The sequence below is a fragment of the Pseudophryne corroboree genome, chromosome 2 (genome assembly GCF_028390025.1).
Source record: "Pseudophryne corroboree isolate aPseCor3 chromosome 2, aPseCor3.hap2, whole genome shotgun sequence".
Lineage (NCBI taxonomy): Eukaryota > Metazoa > Chordata > Amphibia > Anura > Myobatrachidae > Pseudophryne > Pseudophryne corroboree.
Window position 1 is genome coordinate 617,895,909 of NC_086445.1, and position 19,948 is coordinate 617,915,856.

The 19,948-nt window shown below is 42.8% G+C and overlaps 6 pseudogenes; 2 read left to right on the forward strand and 4 right to left on the reverse strand.

Annotated features, from left to right (window-relative positions):
• Positions 1-2,655: 2,655 nt before the first annotated feature.
• Positions 2,656-2,773, reverse strand: LOC135051593 (5S ribosomal RNA; annotated as a pseudogene).
• A 149-nt stretch (positions 2,774-2,922) lies between these two features.
• LOC135052455 (5S ribosomal RNA) lies at positions 2,923-3,040 on the reverse strand (annotated as a pseudogene).
• Positions 3,041-9,266: 6,226 nt separating this feature from the next.
• On the reverse strand, positions 9,267-9,384 carry LOC135051594 (5S ribosomal RNA; annotated as a pseudogene).
• A 149-nt stretch (positions 9,385-9,533) lies between these two features.
• On the reverse strand, positions 9,534-9,651 carry LOC135052456 (5S ribosomal RNA; annotated as a pseudogene).
• Positions 9,652-16,387: 6,736 nt separating this feature from the next.
• On the forward strand, positions 16,388-16,505 carry LOC135052457 (5S ribosomal RNA; annotated as a pseudogene).
• A 149-nt stretch (positions 16,506-16,654) lies between these two features.
• Positions 16,655-16,772, forward strand: LOC135051595 (5S ribosomal RNA; annotated as a pseudogene).
• The last annotated feature ends 3,176 nt before the right edge of the window (positions 16,773-19,948 follow it).

Below are 19,948 nucleotides of genomic sequence, written 5' to 3' on the forward strand. Positions count from 1 at the left end.
ATCCATGTGGGATGACCCCTGATCCTGAGACCTGGATCAGTTTATGGAAGTTTGTGGTTTAGGAGAGAGGCCATCAGGTCTATGAATGGGTGACTCAACATTTCACCAGTTGATTGAAAGCCTCCTTGTGAAGAGACCACTACTGATGGCTGAGATAGTCGGCTCCCAGTTGTCCACCTCCGGGAGATAAACTGCTGACAGAGTTGGAAGAAACTGCTCTACCCACATCAGTATTCTGCTGACTTCCTGTATGGCCTGTTGGTGTCTTGTACTGTCTTGATGATTTATGCAGGCATAAATAGGAAGGCCCGGGAGAAGTGGACGTGCCTGACATGAATCCCTGTTGATTGCCCGAAGTTCCAAAATGCTTATTTCCAACCAGAGACCTTAAAAAGTCCCCTCCTGAGTGACTGCCTGCAGCCTCTGAGGTGAGGAGAACCCACTGATGGACCAAGAACAGCTACCCTTGTCCAGGTGAGACCAGTGAAGACACCACAGAAGTAAGAGCTGAGCCTCTAAGGCAAGGAAATCATCTGAAACTTGATCTGAAGGGGAGAGCTATTCCGCTTGGCCAGAAGCTTTGCCTGGAAGACCTGGGAAAAGGAACTGGGTGAACTACATCATGTAAAAAATGGATACCATCTTCCATAAGACGTGCATTGATACTCTCCATAAGAGGAGTATGGATTGGATCAATGTCTGTAACAATACAGTCTTGTCCCTGTGAAGAAAAATGCGCTGCCACCGGGTGTCCAAGAGGACTCCCAGGTGCACAAGGCACTGTGCACCCATGGGCTTGAAGCAAATGAATTGTCAAGGAGAGATGTTCCTCTGACTGGGCTGCCAGACTGTTCAGGTTTGGAATAATCCAAACCCTTTGAAATCATAGGGCAGCTACCATCACAGACATCACTTTGGTGAATTCTTGAGGGGCTGTTGACCTGCTGAAGGGCAAGGCCCAAACTGGTAGTGGTCCGAGGGGTCCACAAATCATAGAAATTGTTGATGTTCCAACAAAATTGTGACACATAGGTCGACGAGTGTGACTGGATGCATCTTTGCTGCCTGCGCCAAGCGATCACAGACATGTGTGATCCCACAGGACCTTAGCAAATTGGGGATTATCTATTACTATCAGTAACCGTCTGTTACTGACTCCACCTACTGCACAGTATTTTTTTTTTTTGGCAGGCTCCTACAATCTGCACCTGCTACCGCTGATTTCCACTTAGGCACCTACCATTGGTGCTTGAAAACCGCCTACTCCTGTGAACACACTGCTGCTGCAACACTTATTAGTTGGGGTCTGCTAGTTCCCACTGGTCATTTACTCTGGACAAGTATGTGCAGATAGCTGTGCTTGGAGAAACCAGGCTCACCCCAGAACACCTGGGGAACAGAATAGCATTTTTGCACAATTCTGTTTGTTGCAGGATACGGCAGATGAAGATTTCTTGAAACAAGTACATTAGATACAAGGTTTTACTGAAACATTCTACTCTCAGAGTAGGAGATGATCTCGATAACTCTAGAGCTCACAGGCCCTTTAGTCAGAAGACACAATACAGCATATTGAAATCCTCCCCATATACCTTTAGGACTCTTATGTTAATCAGACCAGCTATCTTACAACACAAATATACACAGATTAGATTTCAAAGAGGCATTCCAATTTCCTCCTCTTCATATCACAGAAGTCTCCTTCCACAGGAACTGCAAAATCCAGGCACATCGACTGAGTCAGGGACAGATTAAAGGAGGGGCGATAGCCAGGGCTGAACGTCCTGGTGCCTCCACACAGTGCATTTTGCAGTTGCAGAAGACACCCTCCGGCAGCTCAGCTGTTCATTACAGCGGCTGCTGTGGAGCTAATCTGTGAACAAGCAGTCTTGCAAGATAATAAAGGGAAATCCCGTAAGGCAGTGTCTGTGTGCTCCAGCGCAGCTTCAAGAAATCCCTGCAGATGCCTACTGCGGACATCCAGGTGTGTGTGTTGTGTATGTGTGTGTGTGTGTGTGTGTATCTGGGCTCCCACCTGTCTTAATCTGGCCCTGGCCTGAGTGCAATGACCAATAGCAAAGTCCTTATCACTCACAAGACTTCCTATTAAGAAAGGACAATTAGCGTCTACTCCTACACTTTAAGGTCATTCCTTATACAGTCATACATAGTAAGTACATTTTAAATACATTTAAACATATCTTAAATATAAATACATCTACCTGTAAGCTTGCAATTCTACAACCATACAATTGTAAAGGAGAGAAAAAGACAAAAAACCCTTGTTTGGGAGCACTCGTTTATGAAAATAAATATAATATAAAGTAAGATGAATGATGAAATGGGATAAAACTTAACCTTTAATTGTTTCTTAAATAAAATGGAGGTAAAGTAATTATAAGACTCATGTCTAATGTTTGAAGTAGAAAGCCTTGTTTAACCTTTTTAACAAATGAGGTACAAGGTAATGAAGGAGGGTGAAAATATCAGAGATATTGTGTGTTGCATGGATACCATGGATTTCTGATGAAGTGAGGGTACCCAAAGAAGTCACTGTCTATGCCATATGATGAAGAAATTAATGGTAGCATAATATGGTAGCAAAGTTGGATTGAGATGAGAAGAAATGGCAATGAAGAATGAAAGGGGGGAGGGGGCCCACTGCACCTGGTATTCTCAGGAGGTTTCCCTTCCTGATACTGATCAGGCCATACCTGCTTAGCTTCCGAGATCGGACAAGATCGGGCGTATTCAGGGTAGTATGGCCGTGGGCCTGATTGTTGGAAATGTGAGAGAAGAAATCGGAGGAAATCGACTCCTATTGTCTGTACTAAGCATAAATCAAAACCATGAATAGTCTGGGAGGGTTATTCCAGAAGCAGAGATGCACGATATATCGGATGGGATTTTTCCTTAATTAGGGGCCCACTGCACCTGGTATTCTCAGGAGGTTCACCTTCCCATTACTAACCAGGCCATGCCTGCTTAGCTTCCGAAATTGGACAGGATCGGGCGTATTCAGGGTAGTATGGCCGTGGGCCACTATAGAGGAAAAATGGGAAATGGGGAAGTGAACATGCTCTGCTTGCTGTACTTCACACTCAACCACGGCTATGGACAGTCTCAAAATTGTATTTCCAGACAGCGGTATGTCTGGATAGTTCAGAGTGTCTGGGATGTCTTTGCAAAATGAATCAGTGGAAAAAAATGATGAAAATGATAGATGGAGTTTTTTTAGAGTGATGAGTTCTCATGGAGATGTTAAATAAAGATGTGTGTGCTGTGTATATGTATGGCTGTATCCATAAAGCAAAAATCTTGTAATTATAGATCCCCTAAGGGAAAACAGATAAGTGGTCATATGTTAGTAAAAAGGTCAGAGTGTGGCCTTTGTAGTGGGAGTGGACGATACCAATTATCAGACAGCAGTGTTCAGAGCTGAATCAAAAAATTAGTTGATTAAAAAATAATAAATTATATTATCATATTGTCAAACTACTGGAGAGTAGTCAGATAAATTCTCATGTGCTGACACAGAGCTCAGAACTGGATCATATATGGTACAATCATATGAATAAAATTGATTGATACTGGAAAATTGAGAATGATTGTTGGTAATTAATAGGAAATAATAATATGCAGACAAATGAAAAATTGCTACCATAAATAGGGTTGTACGAAAGGATACAAATAATACAAAAATGATGCAATGCAATACAATAATATAAAAATCATAAAGGCATAGGCGGGGAGTAAATACAAAATATAAACATATAAATATATATACATAACACACTTCTGAAACAAAGGGAAAATAGTGGTATACAGCGGTCTAATATCCGCTACCACTATCTCTGGGTAAACTGTCAATTCTTTTCAAGCTAATAGTGGGTAATAACATGGATTTAAACCCTGGTGGTCTAATGGGATTACCCACAGTGTAAGCAATAGCAGAGAAAAAACACCCGGCAGCGCACATCAGTGTTTGGGCAGGAGATAAATTCCCGTGCTGCACTGAAATATAGTGGTGCGCTGGAGACCCTGGTGGTCTAGTGTTAGTTACCCCCGGCCGCACAGTATGCGGCTAATAGCAGAGAGAGTAAACATACGGCAGCGCAATCAGTATTAGGCAGGGGATAAGTTCCCGTGCTGCACTGAAGTATGGTGGTGCGCTAGAGACCCTGGTGGTCTAGTGTTAGTTACCCCGGCCGCACGGTGTGCGGCAGATGTTGAGTTGATTCCCCTGTTCGAAGTCCCGCTGTGGTGACGAGCGCGGCCGCCCGCTTCCGGACTGGGCGTCGCCGCGGTGACGTCACTGTGGACGTTTCTCAACGTACGTTTCACCTATCAGGCTTGGTCACGAGAGCCTCCCTCTATTGCTCTCAAAGTGGCCAGTACTTGAGTATCAGGATGACCAATGAAAGAGGCATATTGATATGACTGACTGGTGGTAGAGCCAATCAAATCTTATATGGGTTAACAAATGAAAGGATTGCTGAGGCGGGGGAAGGGAAGGGGAGACCGGGATAGATGTGTAGTGATAGAAAGAGGTGATGATAGATGGTGAAGGAGAATGGAAAGAAAGGAATGTGAAGGATGAAATAAGAATGTGGTGATAATGAATATGTGAAACTGAAATGAGTGATGTAGATGTGAGGAGATAATGAAAATGAGAGGAGATGAATGAAAAAAAAAAAAAAAAATTAAATATAAAAATAAATGAAAATGAATATAAAAATAAAATTAAAATTAAAAATAAATATTTGTATGAATGGTGTGCTAGGTGGAAGTGATGAAGTGTGAGCAGGGTGGATTATGGGGTTTTGTTGATGGAGCAAAAGGGGTAAGCAGGGAGGTGTGGAAAGATGTGGGGAAGTGGGGTGGGGAAACAGACTTAGAGAATGGGTGAAGAATTTGAAGTTGAAAATGTGGTGAGAGAATGGAAAAAGGGATGGAGGGGGGGTTTTGGTGAGGAGAGAAATGAAGAGAAGAGAGAAAAAGAGAAGGAGGGAAACAAGAAGTGATGGGGGGGGGAAGAAAGGGGGGGGGAGGAGTTTTGGAGGAAAGAGAGGGAGAAGGGGGGGGTTTGGGGAAGTTAGGGCTGGGGGAGAAGAGGAGGTGGGGAATGAACTGGAGGGAGGGGGGGCGAAAAGGAGGGGGGGGAAAGGAGAAGTGGGGGGGGGAGGGAGAGAGGCTGGAAGGAGGTGATGGTGGAGGAAGCTAAAGGGGGGAGGGGGAGGGGAAGGGGCAGAAAATGAAAAGGGTGGGAAAGGAACAGGGTAATAGTATGATGCAATTATGTGGGTAAGAAAATGCTGTAATTGATATATTCATTTAAACCCTTGGGCATAAGGGTGTCCAATTTGAAGATCCATTCAGATTCCTTTTTCTGCAGAACCATATTATAGTCTCCTCCTCTTAATCCCATTTTTACATGTTCAAGACCTGAAAAATACAAATCTTCTGTTCGACTGTCATGAAAACGCAAAAAGTGTCTGGCGACTGTGGTAAGCTAAGCTTCTTGAACTGGGCTGAGTCTCGTTTGGCATTCCTAACTGTGCTGATATGTTCAAGTGCCCTGACTTTCAACATACGAGATGTCATGCCCACATACCTGAGATTACAGGTGCATGAGATGCAATAAATCACATTCTCAGTCCTACAGTTAAAGAAGTCTTGTACTGTGATCTGCTGATTAAATCTGTCAGTAATTGACATGAGGTTGGTGACGTTTGGGCATAATTTACAATTACCGCATGGATAGGTACCTTTGAGAGGTCTCGGTTTTGAGGGCTGCGAAAAATAGCTTCTTACCAGTTTGTCTTTTAGGTTTGGTGCCCTCCTCCAGCTCATGTTGATGTTTTGGCCAATATGGTCCGAGATGTCCTCATCCATTTTCAGAATGTGCCAATGGGTTTGCAGGATTTTTCTGGCCTCTTTCCAATTCTTGCAGAAGTCACCGATAAAGCGTAGAGTATTTTTGTCTTCCTTAATTTTTGTAGTAGGGAAGACTAAAGAGTCCCGTTCTACTTTCTGCACTTCAGATTTGGCTTTTTTGATAAGTCTGTTGCTGTATCCACGTTCTTTCAATCTTGCAGACAAATCAATGCTTTTGATTTGAAAGGTGGAATCTTCGGTGCAATTCCGTTTAAGCCTAAGGAATTCTCCCTTAGGGATGTTTTTAATAGTTGATGGGAAATGACTGCTGGTTGAATGGAGTAAACTGTTGGTTGAGGTATCTTTCCTGAAAATTTCGGTGGCTATTATATTGGTATCATCTCGATATATCCTAAGGTCAAGGAATGGGATAGAGGATTTGCTACTGGTGTATGTAAATTTCATGTTGATCTGGTTGGTATTGAGAGAAAGGATATATTGATCCAGTTTTTCATGGGTGCCATCCCAGATCATGAAGATGTCATCAATATAGCGTATCCAAATCAGGATATGGTTGGTATATTCCTCTTGGTCGTCATTGAATACCATTTCCCGTTCCCACCAGCCTAAGAAGAGGTTCGCATATGTGGGGGCACAAGCCGCCCCCATAGCGGTGCCTCTGGTCTGTATATAGAAACGGTTGTTAAAGAGAAAGTAATTGTGATTCAACACAAAATGTAGTAATTCCAACAAGAAATCATGAAAGTCACCAGTGCCACACATAGACAGAAAATATTTAACTGCATTGATACCCAAATCGTGTTTGATGGATGTGTACAGAGATTCAACGTCTAATCCAACCAGTATGTGGGAATCTTCCAATCGTATACCTTGAATTTTCTTTAGGACGTCAGTCGTGTCTTTGACGTATGAGGGGAGGGTAAGGACATGTTGTCGCAAATGGACATCGAGGAAGCAGCTGGCTTTCTCCAGGAGACCCCCATTACCTGATATAATGGGTCGTCCAGGTGGATTGTCCACATTTTTGTGGACTTTTGGCAACAGATACAGTGTCGGAGTCCTTGGATGTGGAGTATTCAAATAATCCCATTCTGTTTTGGTAATGGTACCTTGTTGTAGGTATCTGTTGATGATTCGAGAATATAAATTTGAAAAATTCTGTGTGGGATCAAACAGGGTCATCTTGTAACAGGAGGTATCTTTCAGTTGTCTGTTAGCCTCTTTGAGGTATAGTGTGGTAGGCCATACCACGATGTTGCCACCTTTGTCTGACATTTTGATCTGCACGTCGTCCCATTTTTGCATCTCTTTGATGGCTGTTTTCTGTTGTCTGGATAGGTTGCCAGTTGTCTTAAAAGATTTCTGGCGCCGGTAAAGTGTGTCAAAGTCACGTGACACCAGATCCAGAAATACCTTAATCTCAGGACTTTGATTATCCTGAGGAAAAAAGGTGGACTTGTTTTTGCAGATAGGGCGAGTGGAAGTGGAGGGTGGTTCATCCGATAGTTCCTCTAGAATAGCTAGAGCATCTTGTTCCTGTTGAGACCAGACGGCTGAGTCACTGTTTGGCGAGAGAGTGGCCTTATCTTTCTTAGAAAAGTGTTTTTTAAGTAAAAGTTTACGGCCAAAATGTCGGAGATTTATTTCCCATTTGAAACGATCAAAATGGTTGGTCGGTGAGAATGAAAGACCTTTCTCAAGGACACTGGTTTGGTCTTGCGTGAGAACATGTGTGGATAAATTGATTATCCTTAATTTAGTAAGGCTCTCACTGGTTACTTCTGTTTCCTGGAGGGATATCGTCTCTGCTGAGGTGACCGCCATCTTTGTCTTGATGTTCTTCCTTCCCCCCCGCCTGGTTTTTGTTTTGCAGGGTAACCACGGGTCTTGCCCCTGCCTACCTCTAAAAAAGAGGCAGATGCGGAAGTAGAGTGGTGACTGGAATCTCTCCTGCGATCGAAAGGATCTCTCGAGTCTGAGTTGGGGTCTGGATGATCTTCTGTATCTGATGATTCGACTTCAGAGGATGATGGTGTATAATCCCGTCTGGTCGTATCTCTTCTGCGAGTTTGTTGTGTCCACTTGAAAATATGTCCTGAAGTGAAGTCGCGTTTATCCCTGGCGAACTTGGATTTTTTCCTTTCAATGATGTTATCCTCATATGACTCAAGATCTTTTTGCATTTTACCGAAGACATCTTGGAAGGAAGGGTTGTTTTCCCATTGTTCCAATTTTAAACCCAGGGTATCGATCTCTTTGGTACATTCTTCCATGATTAGGTGATTATGTTTTATTAAGATACCCATTAAGTCTTGGGAGCATTTTAAGAGACATTGTTCCCAATCTTTACATAGATTATCTGTGGAGAGTGTAAAAGAAGGAAAGAGTTTAGGCCGTAAGCCTCTTGGAGCTATTTTTTGTCTGCAATAGTGTTCCAGACTGGTTAAATCCCAATCGACTCTAATGCGTCTTTGAAGGGTTCTTTTCAAGTGGGAAAGATCCTCTTCCCAATTGGTCTCAGTGATAGAATCAGGGATCTTGATGGGAAAAATGGTATCTAGGTCTTCTATAGATCTTTTATTTTTTAATTCGGTTTTTAAACTGAAAGTGCTCATATTAGTACTGGTCATTGGCGATAAGAGAGAGGCGTCTGAAATTCTTGAAACAGGAAATTAAAGGAAAAGATACAAGATTAAGACAATAATGTAAAGACAATTACTAATTTTGGCTTGAAAATCTGCCTAGATAACTGTGCTGGGTCCGAGAGCTGAGGAAAAGACCTCAGTACCAAGAATTGTATACAAGTAAATTCAGTGTGGAGCCGCACTAGTCTAAACAATCTAAACGTAATATAGATGTAGAATCAAAAGAAAAAAAACAATATATATGCAGTTTAAAAAAAGGGGGAATCTAAAACTGCTAATGATTGGCGGTGCTCCCAGGAATTTTGTAGACTAGACTACAATTGTAAAGGAGAGAAAAAGACAAAAAACCCTTGTTTGGGAGCACGCGTTTATGAAAATAAATATAATATAAAGTAAGATGAATGATGAAATGGGATAAAACTTAACCTTTAATTGTTTCTTAAATAAAATGGAGGTAAAGTAATTATAAGACTCATGTCTAATGTTTGAAGTAGAAAGCCTTGTTTAACCTTTTTAACAAATGAGGTACAAGGTAATGAAGGAGGGTGAAAATATCAGAGATATTGTGTGTTGCATGGATACCATGGATTTCTGATGAAGTGAGGGTACCCAAAGAAGTCACTGTCTATGCCTTATGATGAAGAAATTAATGGTAGCATAATATGGTAGCAAAGTTGGATTGAGATGAGAAGAAATGGCAATGAAGAATGAAAGGGGGGAGGGGGCCCACTGCACCTGGTATTCTCAGGAGGTTTCCCTTCCTGATACTGATCAGGCCATACCTGCTTAGCTTCCGAGATCGGACAAGATCGGGCGTATTCAGGGTAGTATGGCCGTGGGCCTGATTGTTGGAAATGTGAGAGAAGAAATCGGAGGAAATCGACTCCTATTGTCTGTACTAAGCATAAATCAAAACCATGAATAGTCTGGGAGGGTTATTCCAGAAGCAGAGATGCACGATATATCGGATGGGATTTTTCCTTAATTAGGGGCCCACTGCACCTGGTATTCTCAGGAGGTTCACCTTCCCATTACTAACCAGGCCATGCCTGCTTAGCTTCCGAAATTGGACAGGATCGGGCGTATTCAGGGTAGTATGGCCGTGGGCCACTATAGAGGAAAAATGGGAAATGGGGAAGTGAACATGCTCTGCTTGCTGTACTTCACACTCAACCACGGCTATGGACAGTCTCAAAATTGTATTTCCAGACAGCGGTATGTCTGGATAGTTCAGAGTGTCTGGGATGTCTTTGCAAAATGAATCAGTGGAAAAAAATGATGAAAATGATAGATGGAGTTTTTTTTAGAGTGATGAGTTCTCATGGAGATGTTAAATAAAGATGTGTGTGCTGTGTATATGTATGGCTGTATCCATAAAGCAAAAATCTTGTAATTATAGATCCCCTAAGGGAAAACAGATAAGTGGTCATATGTTAGTAAAAAGGTCAGAGTGTGGCCTTTGTAGTGGGAGTGGACGATACCAATTATCAGACAGCAGTGTTCAGAGCTGAATCAAAAAATTAGTTGATTAAAAAATAATAAATTATATTATCATATTGTCAAACTACTGGAGAGTAGTCAGATAAATTCTCATGTGCTGACACAGAGCTCAGAACTGGATCATATATGGTACAATCATATGAATAAAATTGATTGATACTGGAAAATTGAGAATGATTGTTGGTAATTAATAGGAAATAATAATATGCAGACAAATGAAAAATTGCTACCATAAATAGGGTTGTACGAAAGGATACAAATAATACAAAAATGATGCAATGCAATACAATAATATAAAAATCATAAAGGCATAGGCGGGGAGTAAATACAAAATATAAACATATAAATATATATACATAACACACTTCTGAAACAAAGGGAAAATAGTGGTATACAGCGGTCTAATATCCGCTACCACTATCTCTGGGTAAACTGTCAATTCTTTTCAAGCTAATAGTGGGTAATAACATGGATTTAAACCCTGGTGGTCTAATGGGATTACCCACAGTGTAAGCAATAGCAGAGAAAAAACACCCGGCAGCGCACATCAGTGTTTGGGCAGGAGATAAATTCCCGTGCTGCACTGAAATATAGTGGTGCGCTGGAGACCCTGGTGGTCTAGTGTTAGTTACCCCCGGCCGCACAGTATGCGGCTAATAGCAGAGAGAGTAAACATACGGCAGCGCAATCAGTATTAGGCAGGGGATAAGTTCCCGTGCTGCACTGAAGTATGGTGGTGCGCTAGAGACCCTGGTGGTCTAGTGTTAGTTACCCCGGCCGCACGGTGTGCGGCAGATGTTGAGTTGATTCCCCTGTTCGAAGTCCCGCTGTGGTGACGAGCGCGGCCGCCCGCTTCCGGACTGGGCGTCGCCGCGGTGACGTCACTGTGGACGTTTCTCAACGTACGTTTCACCTATCAGGCTTGGTCACGAGAGCCTCCCTCTATTGCTCTCAAAGTGGCCAGTACTTGAGTATCAGGATGACCAATGAAAGAGGCATATTGATATGACTGACTGGTGGTAGAGCCAATCAAATCTTATATGGGTTAACAAATGAAAGGATTGCTGAGGCGGGGGAAGGGAAGGGGAGACCGGGATAGATGTGTAGTGATAGAAAGAGGTGATGATAGATGGTGAAGGAGAATGGAAAGAAAGGAATGTGAAGGATGAAATAAGAATGTGGTGATAATGAATATGTGAAACTGAAATGAGTGATGTAGATGTGAGGAGATAATGAAAATGAAAATGTGAGGAGATGAATGAAAATAAAAAAATAAAAAAATTAAATATAAAAATAAATGAAAATGAATATAAAAATAAAATTAAAATTAAAAATAAATATTTGTATGAATGGTGTGCTAGGTGGAAGTGATGAAGTGTGAGCAGGGTGGATTATGGGGTTTTGTTGATGGAGCAAAAGGGGTAAGCAGGGAGGTGTGGAAAGATGTGGGGAAGTGGGGTGGGGAAACAGACTTAGAGAATGGGTGAAGAATTTGAAGTTGAAAATGTGGTGAGAGAATGGAAAAAGGGATGGAGGGGGGTTTTTGGTGAGGAGAGAAATGAAGAGAAGAGAGAAAAAGAGAAGGAGGGAAACAAGAAGTGATGGGGGGGGGGGAAGAAAGGGGGGGGAGGAGTTTTGGAGGAAAGAGAGGGAGAAGGGGGGGTTTGGGGAAGTTAGGGCTGGGGGAGAAGAGGAGGTGGGGAATGAACTGGAGGGAGGGGGGGCGAAAAGGAGGGGGGGGGGGGGAGGAGAAGTGGGGGGGGGGGAGAGAGGCTGGAAGGAGGTGATGGTGGAGGAAGCTAAAGGGGGGAGGGGGAGGGGAAGGGGCAGAAAATGAAAAGGGTGGGAAAGGAACAGGGTAATAGTATGATGCAATTATGTGGGTAAGAAAATGCTGTAATTGATATATTAATTTAAACCCTTGGGCATAAGGGTGTCCAATTTGAAGATCCATTCAGATTCCTTTTTCTGCAGAACCATATTATAGTCTCCTCCTCTTAATCCCATTTTTACATGTTCAAGACCTGAAAAATACAAATCTTCTGTTCGACTGTCATGAAAACGCAAAAAGTGTCTGGCGACTGTGGTAAGCTTCTTGAACTGGGCTGAGTCTCGTTTGGCATTCCTAACTGTGCTGATATGTTCAAGTGCCCTGACTTTCAACATACGAGATGTCATGCCCACATACCTGAGATTACAGGTGCATGAGATGCAATAAATCACATTCCCAGTCCTACAGTTAAAGAAGTCTTGTACTGTGATCTGCTGATTAAATCTGTCAGTAATTGACATGAGGTTAGTGACGTTTGGGCATAATTTACAATTACCGCATGGATAGGTACCTTTGAGAGGTCTCGGTTTTGAGGGCTGCGAAAAATAGCTTCTTACCAGTTTGTCTTTTAGGTTTGGTGCCCTCCTCCAGCTCATGTTGATGTTTTGGCCAATATGGTCCGAGATGTCCTCATCCATTTTCAGAATGTGCCAATGGGTTTGCAGGATTTTTCTGGCCTCTTTCCAATTCTTGCAGAAGTCACCGATAAAGCGTAGAGTATTTTTGTCTTCCTTAATTTTTGTAGTAGGGAAGACTAAAGAGTCCCGTTCTACTTTCTGCACTTCAGATTTGGCTTTTTTGATAAGTCTGTTGCTGTATCCACGTTCTTTCAATCTTGCAGACAAATCAATGCTTTTGATTTGAAAGGTGGAATCTTCGGTGCAATTCCGTTTAAGCCTAAGGAATTCTCCCTTAGGGATGTTTTTAATAGTTGATGGGAAATGACTGCTGGTTGAATGGAGTAAACTGTTGGTTGAGGTATCTTTCCTGAAAATTTCGGTGGCTATTATATTGGTATCATCTCGATATATCCTAAGGTCAAGGAATGGGATAGAGGATTTGCTACTGGTGTATGTAAATTTCATGTTGATCTGGTTGGTATTGAGAGAAAGGATATATTGATCCAGTTTTTCTTGGGTGCCATCCCAGATCATGAAGATGTCATCAATATAGCGTATCCAAATCAGGATATGGTTGGTATATTCCTCTTGGTCGTCATTGAATACCATTTCCCGTTCCCACCAGCCTAAGAAGAGGTTCGCATATGTGGGGGCACAAGCCGCCCCCATAGCGGTGCCTCTGGTCTGTATATAGAAACGGTTGTTAAAGAGAAAGTAATTGTGATTCAACACAAAATGTAGTAATTCCAACAAGAAATCATGAAAGTCACCAGTGCCACACATAGACAGAAAATATTTAACTGCATTGATACCCAAATCGTGTTTGATGGATGTGTACAGAGATTCAACGTCTAATCCAACCAGTATGTGGGAATCTTCCAATCGTATACCTTGAATTTTCTTTAGGACGTCAGTCGTGTCTTTGACGTATGAGGGGAGGGTAAGGACATGTTGTCGCAAATGGACATCGAGGAAGCAGCTGGCTTTCTCCAGGAGACCCCCATTACCTGATATAATGGGTCGTCCAGGTGGATTGTCCACATTTTTGTGGACTTTTGGCAACAGATACAGTGTCGGAGTCCTTGGATGTGGAGTATTCAAATAATCCCATTCTGTTTTGGTAATGGTACCTTGTTGTAGGTATCTGTTGATGATTCGAGAATATAAATTTGAAAAATTCTGTGTGGGATCAAACAGGGTCATCTTGTAACAGGAGGTATCTTTCAGTTGTCTGTTAGCCTCTTTGAGGTATAGTGTGGTAGGCCATACCACGATGTTGCCACCTTTGTCTGACATTTTGATCTGCACGTCGTCCCATTTTTGCATCTCTTTGATGGCTGTTTTCTGTTGTCTGGATAGGTTGCCAGTTGTCTTAAAAGATTTCTGGCGCCGGTAAAGTGTGTCAAAGTCACGTGACACCAGATCCAGAAATACCTTAATCTCAGGACTTTGATTATCCTGAGGAAAAAAGGTGGACTTGTTTTTGCAGATAGGGCGAGTGGAAGTGGAGGGTGGTTCATCCGATAGTTCCTCTAGAATAGCTAGAGCATCTTGTTCCTGTTGAGACCAGACGGCTGAGTCACTGTTTGGCGAGAGAGTGGCCTTATCTTTCTTAGAAAAGTGTTTTTTAAGTAAAAGTTTACGGCCAAAATGTCGGAGATTTATTTCCCATTTGAAACGATCAAAATGGTTGGTCGGTGAGAATGAAAGACCTTTCTCAAGGACACTGGTTTGGTCTTGCGTGAGAACATGTGTGGATAAATTGATTATCCTTAATTTAGTAAGGCTCTCACTGGTTACTTCTGTTTCCTGGAGGGATATCGTCTCTGCTGAGGTGACCGCCATCTTTGTCTTGATGTTCTTCCTTCCCCCCCGCCTGGTTTTTGTTTTGCAGGGTAACCACGGGTCTTGCCCCTGCCTACCTCTAAAAAAGAGGCAGATGCGGAAGTAGAGTGGTGACTGGAATCTCTCCTGCGATCGAAAGGATCTCTCGAGTCTGAGTTGGGGTCTGGATGATCTTCTGTATCTGATGATTCGACTTCAGAGGATGATGGTGTATAATCCCGTCTGGTCGTATCTCTTCTGCGAGTTTGTTGTGTCCACTTGAAAATATGTCCTGAAGTGAAGTCGCGTTTATCCCTGGCGAACTTGGATTTTTTCCTTTCAATGATTTATATTCATTTTCATTTATTTTTATATGTAATTTTAATTTTATTTTCACTTTTTTTGTTTTTTTTTTTCATTCATCTCCTCACATTTTCATTTTCATTATCTCCTCACATCTACATCACTCATTTCAGTTTCACATATTCATTATCACCACATTCTTATTTCATCCTTCACATTCCTTTCTTTCCATTCTCCTTCACCATCTATCATCACCTCTTTCTATCACTACACATCTATCCCGGTCTCCCCTTCCCTTCCCCCGCCTCAGCAATCCTTTCATTTGTTAACCCATATAAGATTTGATTGGCTCTACCACCAGTCAGTCATATCAATATGCCTCTTTCATTGGTCATCCTGATACTCAAGTACTGGCCACTTTGAGAGCAATAGAGGGAGGCTCTCGTGACCAAGCCTGATAGGTGAAACGTACGTTGAGAAATGTCCACAGTGACGTCACCGCGGCGACGCCCAGTCCGGAAGCGGGCGGCCGCGCTCGTCACCACAGCGGGACTTCGAACAGGGGAATCAACTCAACATCTGCCGCACACCGTGCGGCCGGGGTAACTAACACTAGACCACCAGGGTCTCTAGCGCACCACCATACTTCAGTGCAGCACGGGAACTTATCCCCTGCCTAATACTGATTGCGCTGCCGTATGTTTACTCTCTCTGCTATTAGCCGCATACTGTGCGGCCGGGGGTAACTAACACTAGACCACCAGGGTCTCCAGCGCACCACTATATTTCAGTGCAGCACGGGAATTTATCTCCTGCCCAAACACTGATGTGCGCTGCCGGGTGTTTTTTCTCTGCTATTGCTTACACTGTGGGTAATCCCATTAGACCACCAGGGTTTAAATCCATGTTATTACCCACTATTAGCTTGAAAAGAATTGACAGTTTACCCAGAGATAGTGGTAGCGGATATTAGACCGCTGTATACCACTATTTTCCCTTTGTTTCAGAAGTGTGTTATGTATATATATTTATATGTTTATATTTTGTATTTACTCCCCGCCTATGCCTTTATGATTTTTATATTATTGTATTGCATTGCATCATTTTTGTATTATTTGTATCCTTTCGTACAACCCTATTTATGGTAGCAATTTTTTATTTGTCTGCATATTATTATTTCCTATTAATTACCAACAATCATTCTCAATTTTCCAGTATCAATCAATTTTATTCATATGATTGTACCATATATGATCCAGTTCTGAGCTCTGTGTCAGCACATGAGAATTTATCTGACTACTCTCCAGTAGTTTGACAATATGATAATATAATTTATTATTTTTTAATCAACTAATTTTTTGATTCAGCTCTGAACACTGCTGTCTGATAATTGGTATCGTCCACTCCCACTACAAAGGCCACACTCTGACCTTTTTACTAACATATGACCACTTATCTGTTTTCCCTTAGGGGATCTATAATTACAAGATTTTTGCTTTATGGATACAGCCATACATATACACAGCACACACATCTTTATTTAACATCTCCATGAGAACTCATCACTCTAAAAAAAACTCCATCTATCATTTTCATCATTTTTTTCCACTGATTCATTTTGCAAAGACATCCCAGACACTCTGAACTATCCAGACATACCGCTGTCTGGAAATACAATTTTGAGACTGTCCATAGCCGTGGTTGAGTGTGAAGTACAGCAAGCAGAGCATGTTCACTTCCCCATTTCCCATTTTTCCTCTATAGTGGCCCACGGCCATACTACCCTGAATACGCCCGATCCTGTCCAATTTCGGAAGCTAAGCAGGCATGGCCTGGTTAGTAATGGGAAGGTGAACCTCCTGAGAATACCAGGTGCAGTGGGCCCCTAATTAAGGAAAAATCCCATCCGATATATCGTGCATCTCTGCTTCTGGAATAACCCTCCCAGACTATTCATGGTTTTGATTTATGCTTAGTACAGACAATAGGAGTCGATTTCCTCCGATTTCTTCTCTCACATTTCCAACAATCAGGCCCACGGCCATACTACCCTGAATACGCCCGATCTTGTCCGATCTCGGAAGCTAAGCAGGTATGGCCTGATCAGTATCAGGAAGGGAAACCTCCTGAGAATACCAGGTGCAGTGGGCCCCCTCCCCCCTTTCATTCTTCATTGCCATTTCTTCTCATCTCAATCCAACTTTGCTACCATATTATGCTACCATTAATTTCTTCATCATAAGGCATAGACAGTGACTTCTTTGGGTACCCTCACTTCATCAGAAATCCATGGTATCCATGCAACACACAATATCTCTGATATTTTCACCCTCCTTCATTACCTTGTACCTCATTTGTTAAAAAGGTTAAACAAGGCTTTCTACTTCAAACATTAGACATGAGTCTTATAATTACTTTACCTCCATTTTATTTAAGAAACAATTAAAGGTTAAGTTTTATCCCATTTCATCATTCATCTTACTTTATATTATATTTATTTTCATAAACGAGTGCTCCCAAACAAGGGTTTTTTGTCTTTTTCTCTCCTTTACAATTGTAGTCTAGTCTACAAAATTCCTGGGAGCACCGCCAATCATTAGCAGTTTTAGATTCCCCCTTTTTTTAAACTGCATATATATTGGTTTTTTTCTTTTGATTCTACATCTATATTACGTTTAGATTGTTTAGACTAGTGCGGCTCCACACTGAATTTACTTGTATACAATTCTACAACCATGCATAGAGTACTAAATATAACATGTTAAAACATATTATTACTAGTGATGAGCGGGTTCGGTTTCCGAGAAACCGAACCCCCCCGAACTTCACCCTTTTTAGACGGGTCCGAGCCATACTCGGATTCTCCCGTATGGCTCGGTTAACCCGAGCGCGCCCGAACGTCATCATCCCGCTGTCGGATTCTCGCGAGATTCGGATTCTATATAAGCAGCCGCGCGTCGCCGCCATTTTCACACGTGCATTGAGATTGATAGGGAGAGGACGTGGCTGGCGTCCTCTCCGTTTATATAGTTATATACTACACAGTTGATCTGATTGCTTAGCTTATTGTGGGGAGGATTGGGGAGCAGCTGTTAGGAGGAGTACAGTGCAGAGTTTTGCTGATAAGTGACCACCAGTTTTTTATCCGTTCTCTGCCTGAAAAAAACGCTCCCTACCATATCTGTGCTCAGTGTGCTGCATGATATATCTGTGCTGAGTGCTCACACTGCTTAATTGTGGGGACTGGGGAGCAGCTATAGCAGGAGTACAGTGCACAGTTTTGCTGACAGTGACCACCAGTATACATTTGTCTGCCTGAAAAACACTCCTGTGGTGTCTTTTTTTTTATACTATAAACGCAGTCTGCTGACAGTGTCCACCAGGTCCATTATACTGTATATAGCAGTACGGTAGGCCACTGCTGTACTTACCTCTGTGTCGTCACTCGTCGTCCATAAGTATACTATCCATCCATCTACATTGTATACCTGTGGTGTCTTTTTTTCTTTATACTATAAACGCAGTCTGCTGACAGTGTCCACCAGGTCCATTATACTGTATATAGCAGTACGGTAGGCCACTGCTGTACCTACCTCTGTGTCGTCACTCGTCGTCCATAAGTATACTATCCATCCATCTACATTGTATACCTGTGGTGTCTTTTTTTCTTTATACTATAAACGCAGTCTGCTGACAGTGTCCACCAGGTCCATTATACTGTATATAGCAGTACGGTAGGCCACTGCTGTACCTACCTCTGTGTCGTCACTCGTCGTCCATAAGTATACTATCCATCCATCTACATTGTATACCTGTGGTGTCTTTTTTTCTTTATACTATAAACGCAGTCTGCTGACAGTGTCCACCAGGTCCATTATACTGTATATAGCAGTACGGTAGGCCACTGCTGTACCTACCTCTGTGTCGTCACTCGTCGTCCATAAGTATACTATCCATCCATCTACATTGTATACCTGTGGTGCCTTTTAGTTGTGCGCATTAAAATATGGAGAACAAAAATGTGGAGGTTAAAAAAATAGGGAAAGATCAAGATCCACTTCCACCTCGTGCTGAAGCTGCTGCCACTAGTCATGGGCGAGACGATGAAATGCCATCAACGTCGTCTGCCAAGGCCGATGCCCAATGTCATAGTACAGAGCATGTAAAATCCAAAACACAAAAGATCAGTAAAATGACCCAAAAATCAAAATTAAAAGCGTCTGAGGAGAAGCGTAAACTTGCCAATATGCCATTTACGACACGGAGTGGCAAGGAACGGCTGAGGCCCTGGCCTATGTTCATGGCTAGTGGTTCAGCTTCACATGAGGATGGAAGCACTCATCCTCTCGCTAGAAAAAAGAAAAGACTTAAGCTGGCAAAAGCACAGCAAAGAACTGTGCGTTCTTCGAAATCACAAATCCCCAAGGAGAGTCCAATTGTGTCGGTTGCGATGCCTGACCTTCCCAACACTGGACGGGAAGAGCTTGCGCCTTCCACCATTTGCACGCCCCCTGCAAGTGCTGGAAGGAGCACCCGCAGTCCAGTTCCTGATAGTCAAATTGAAGATGTCAGTGTTGAAGTACACCAGGATGAGGATATGGGTGTTGCTGGCGCTGGGGAGGAAATTGACAAGGAGGATTCTGATGCTGAGGTGGTTTGTTTAAGTCAGGCACCCGGGGAGACGCCTGTTGTCCGTGGGACGAATATGGCCATTGACATGCCTGGTCAAAATACAAAAAAAATCAGCTCTTCGGTGTGGAATTAATTCAACACAAATGCGGACAACAGGTGTCAAGCCGTGTGTTGCCTTTGTCAAGCTGTAATAAGTAGGGGTAAGGACGTTAACCACCTCGGAACATCCTCACTTATACGTCACCTGCAGCGCATTCATCATAAGTCAGTGACAAGTTCAAAAACTTTGGGCGACAGCGGAAGCAGTCCACTGACCACTAAATCCCTTCCTCTTGTAACCAAGCTCCCGCAAACCACACCACCACCAACTCCCTCAGTGTCAATTTCCTCCTTACCCAGGAAAGCCAATAGTCCTGCAGGCCATGTCACTGGCAAGTCTGACGAGTCCACTCCTGCCTGGGATTCCTCCGATGCATCCTTGAGTGTAACGCCTACTGCTGCTGGCGCTGCTGTTGTTGCTGCTGGGAGTCGATCGGCATCCCAGAGGGGAAGTCGGAAGACCACTTGTACTACTTCCAGTAAGCAATTGACTGTCCAACAGTCCTTTGCGAGGAAGATGAAATATCACAGCAGTCATCCTGCTGCAAAGCAGATAACTCAGGCCTTGGCAGCCTGGGCGGTGAGAAACGTGGTTC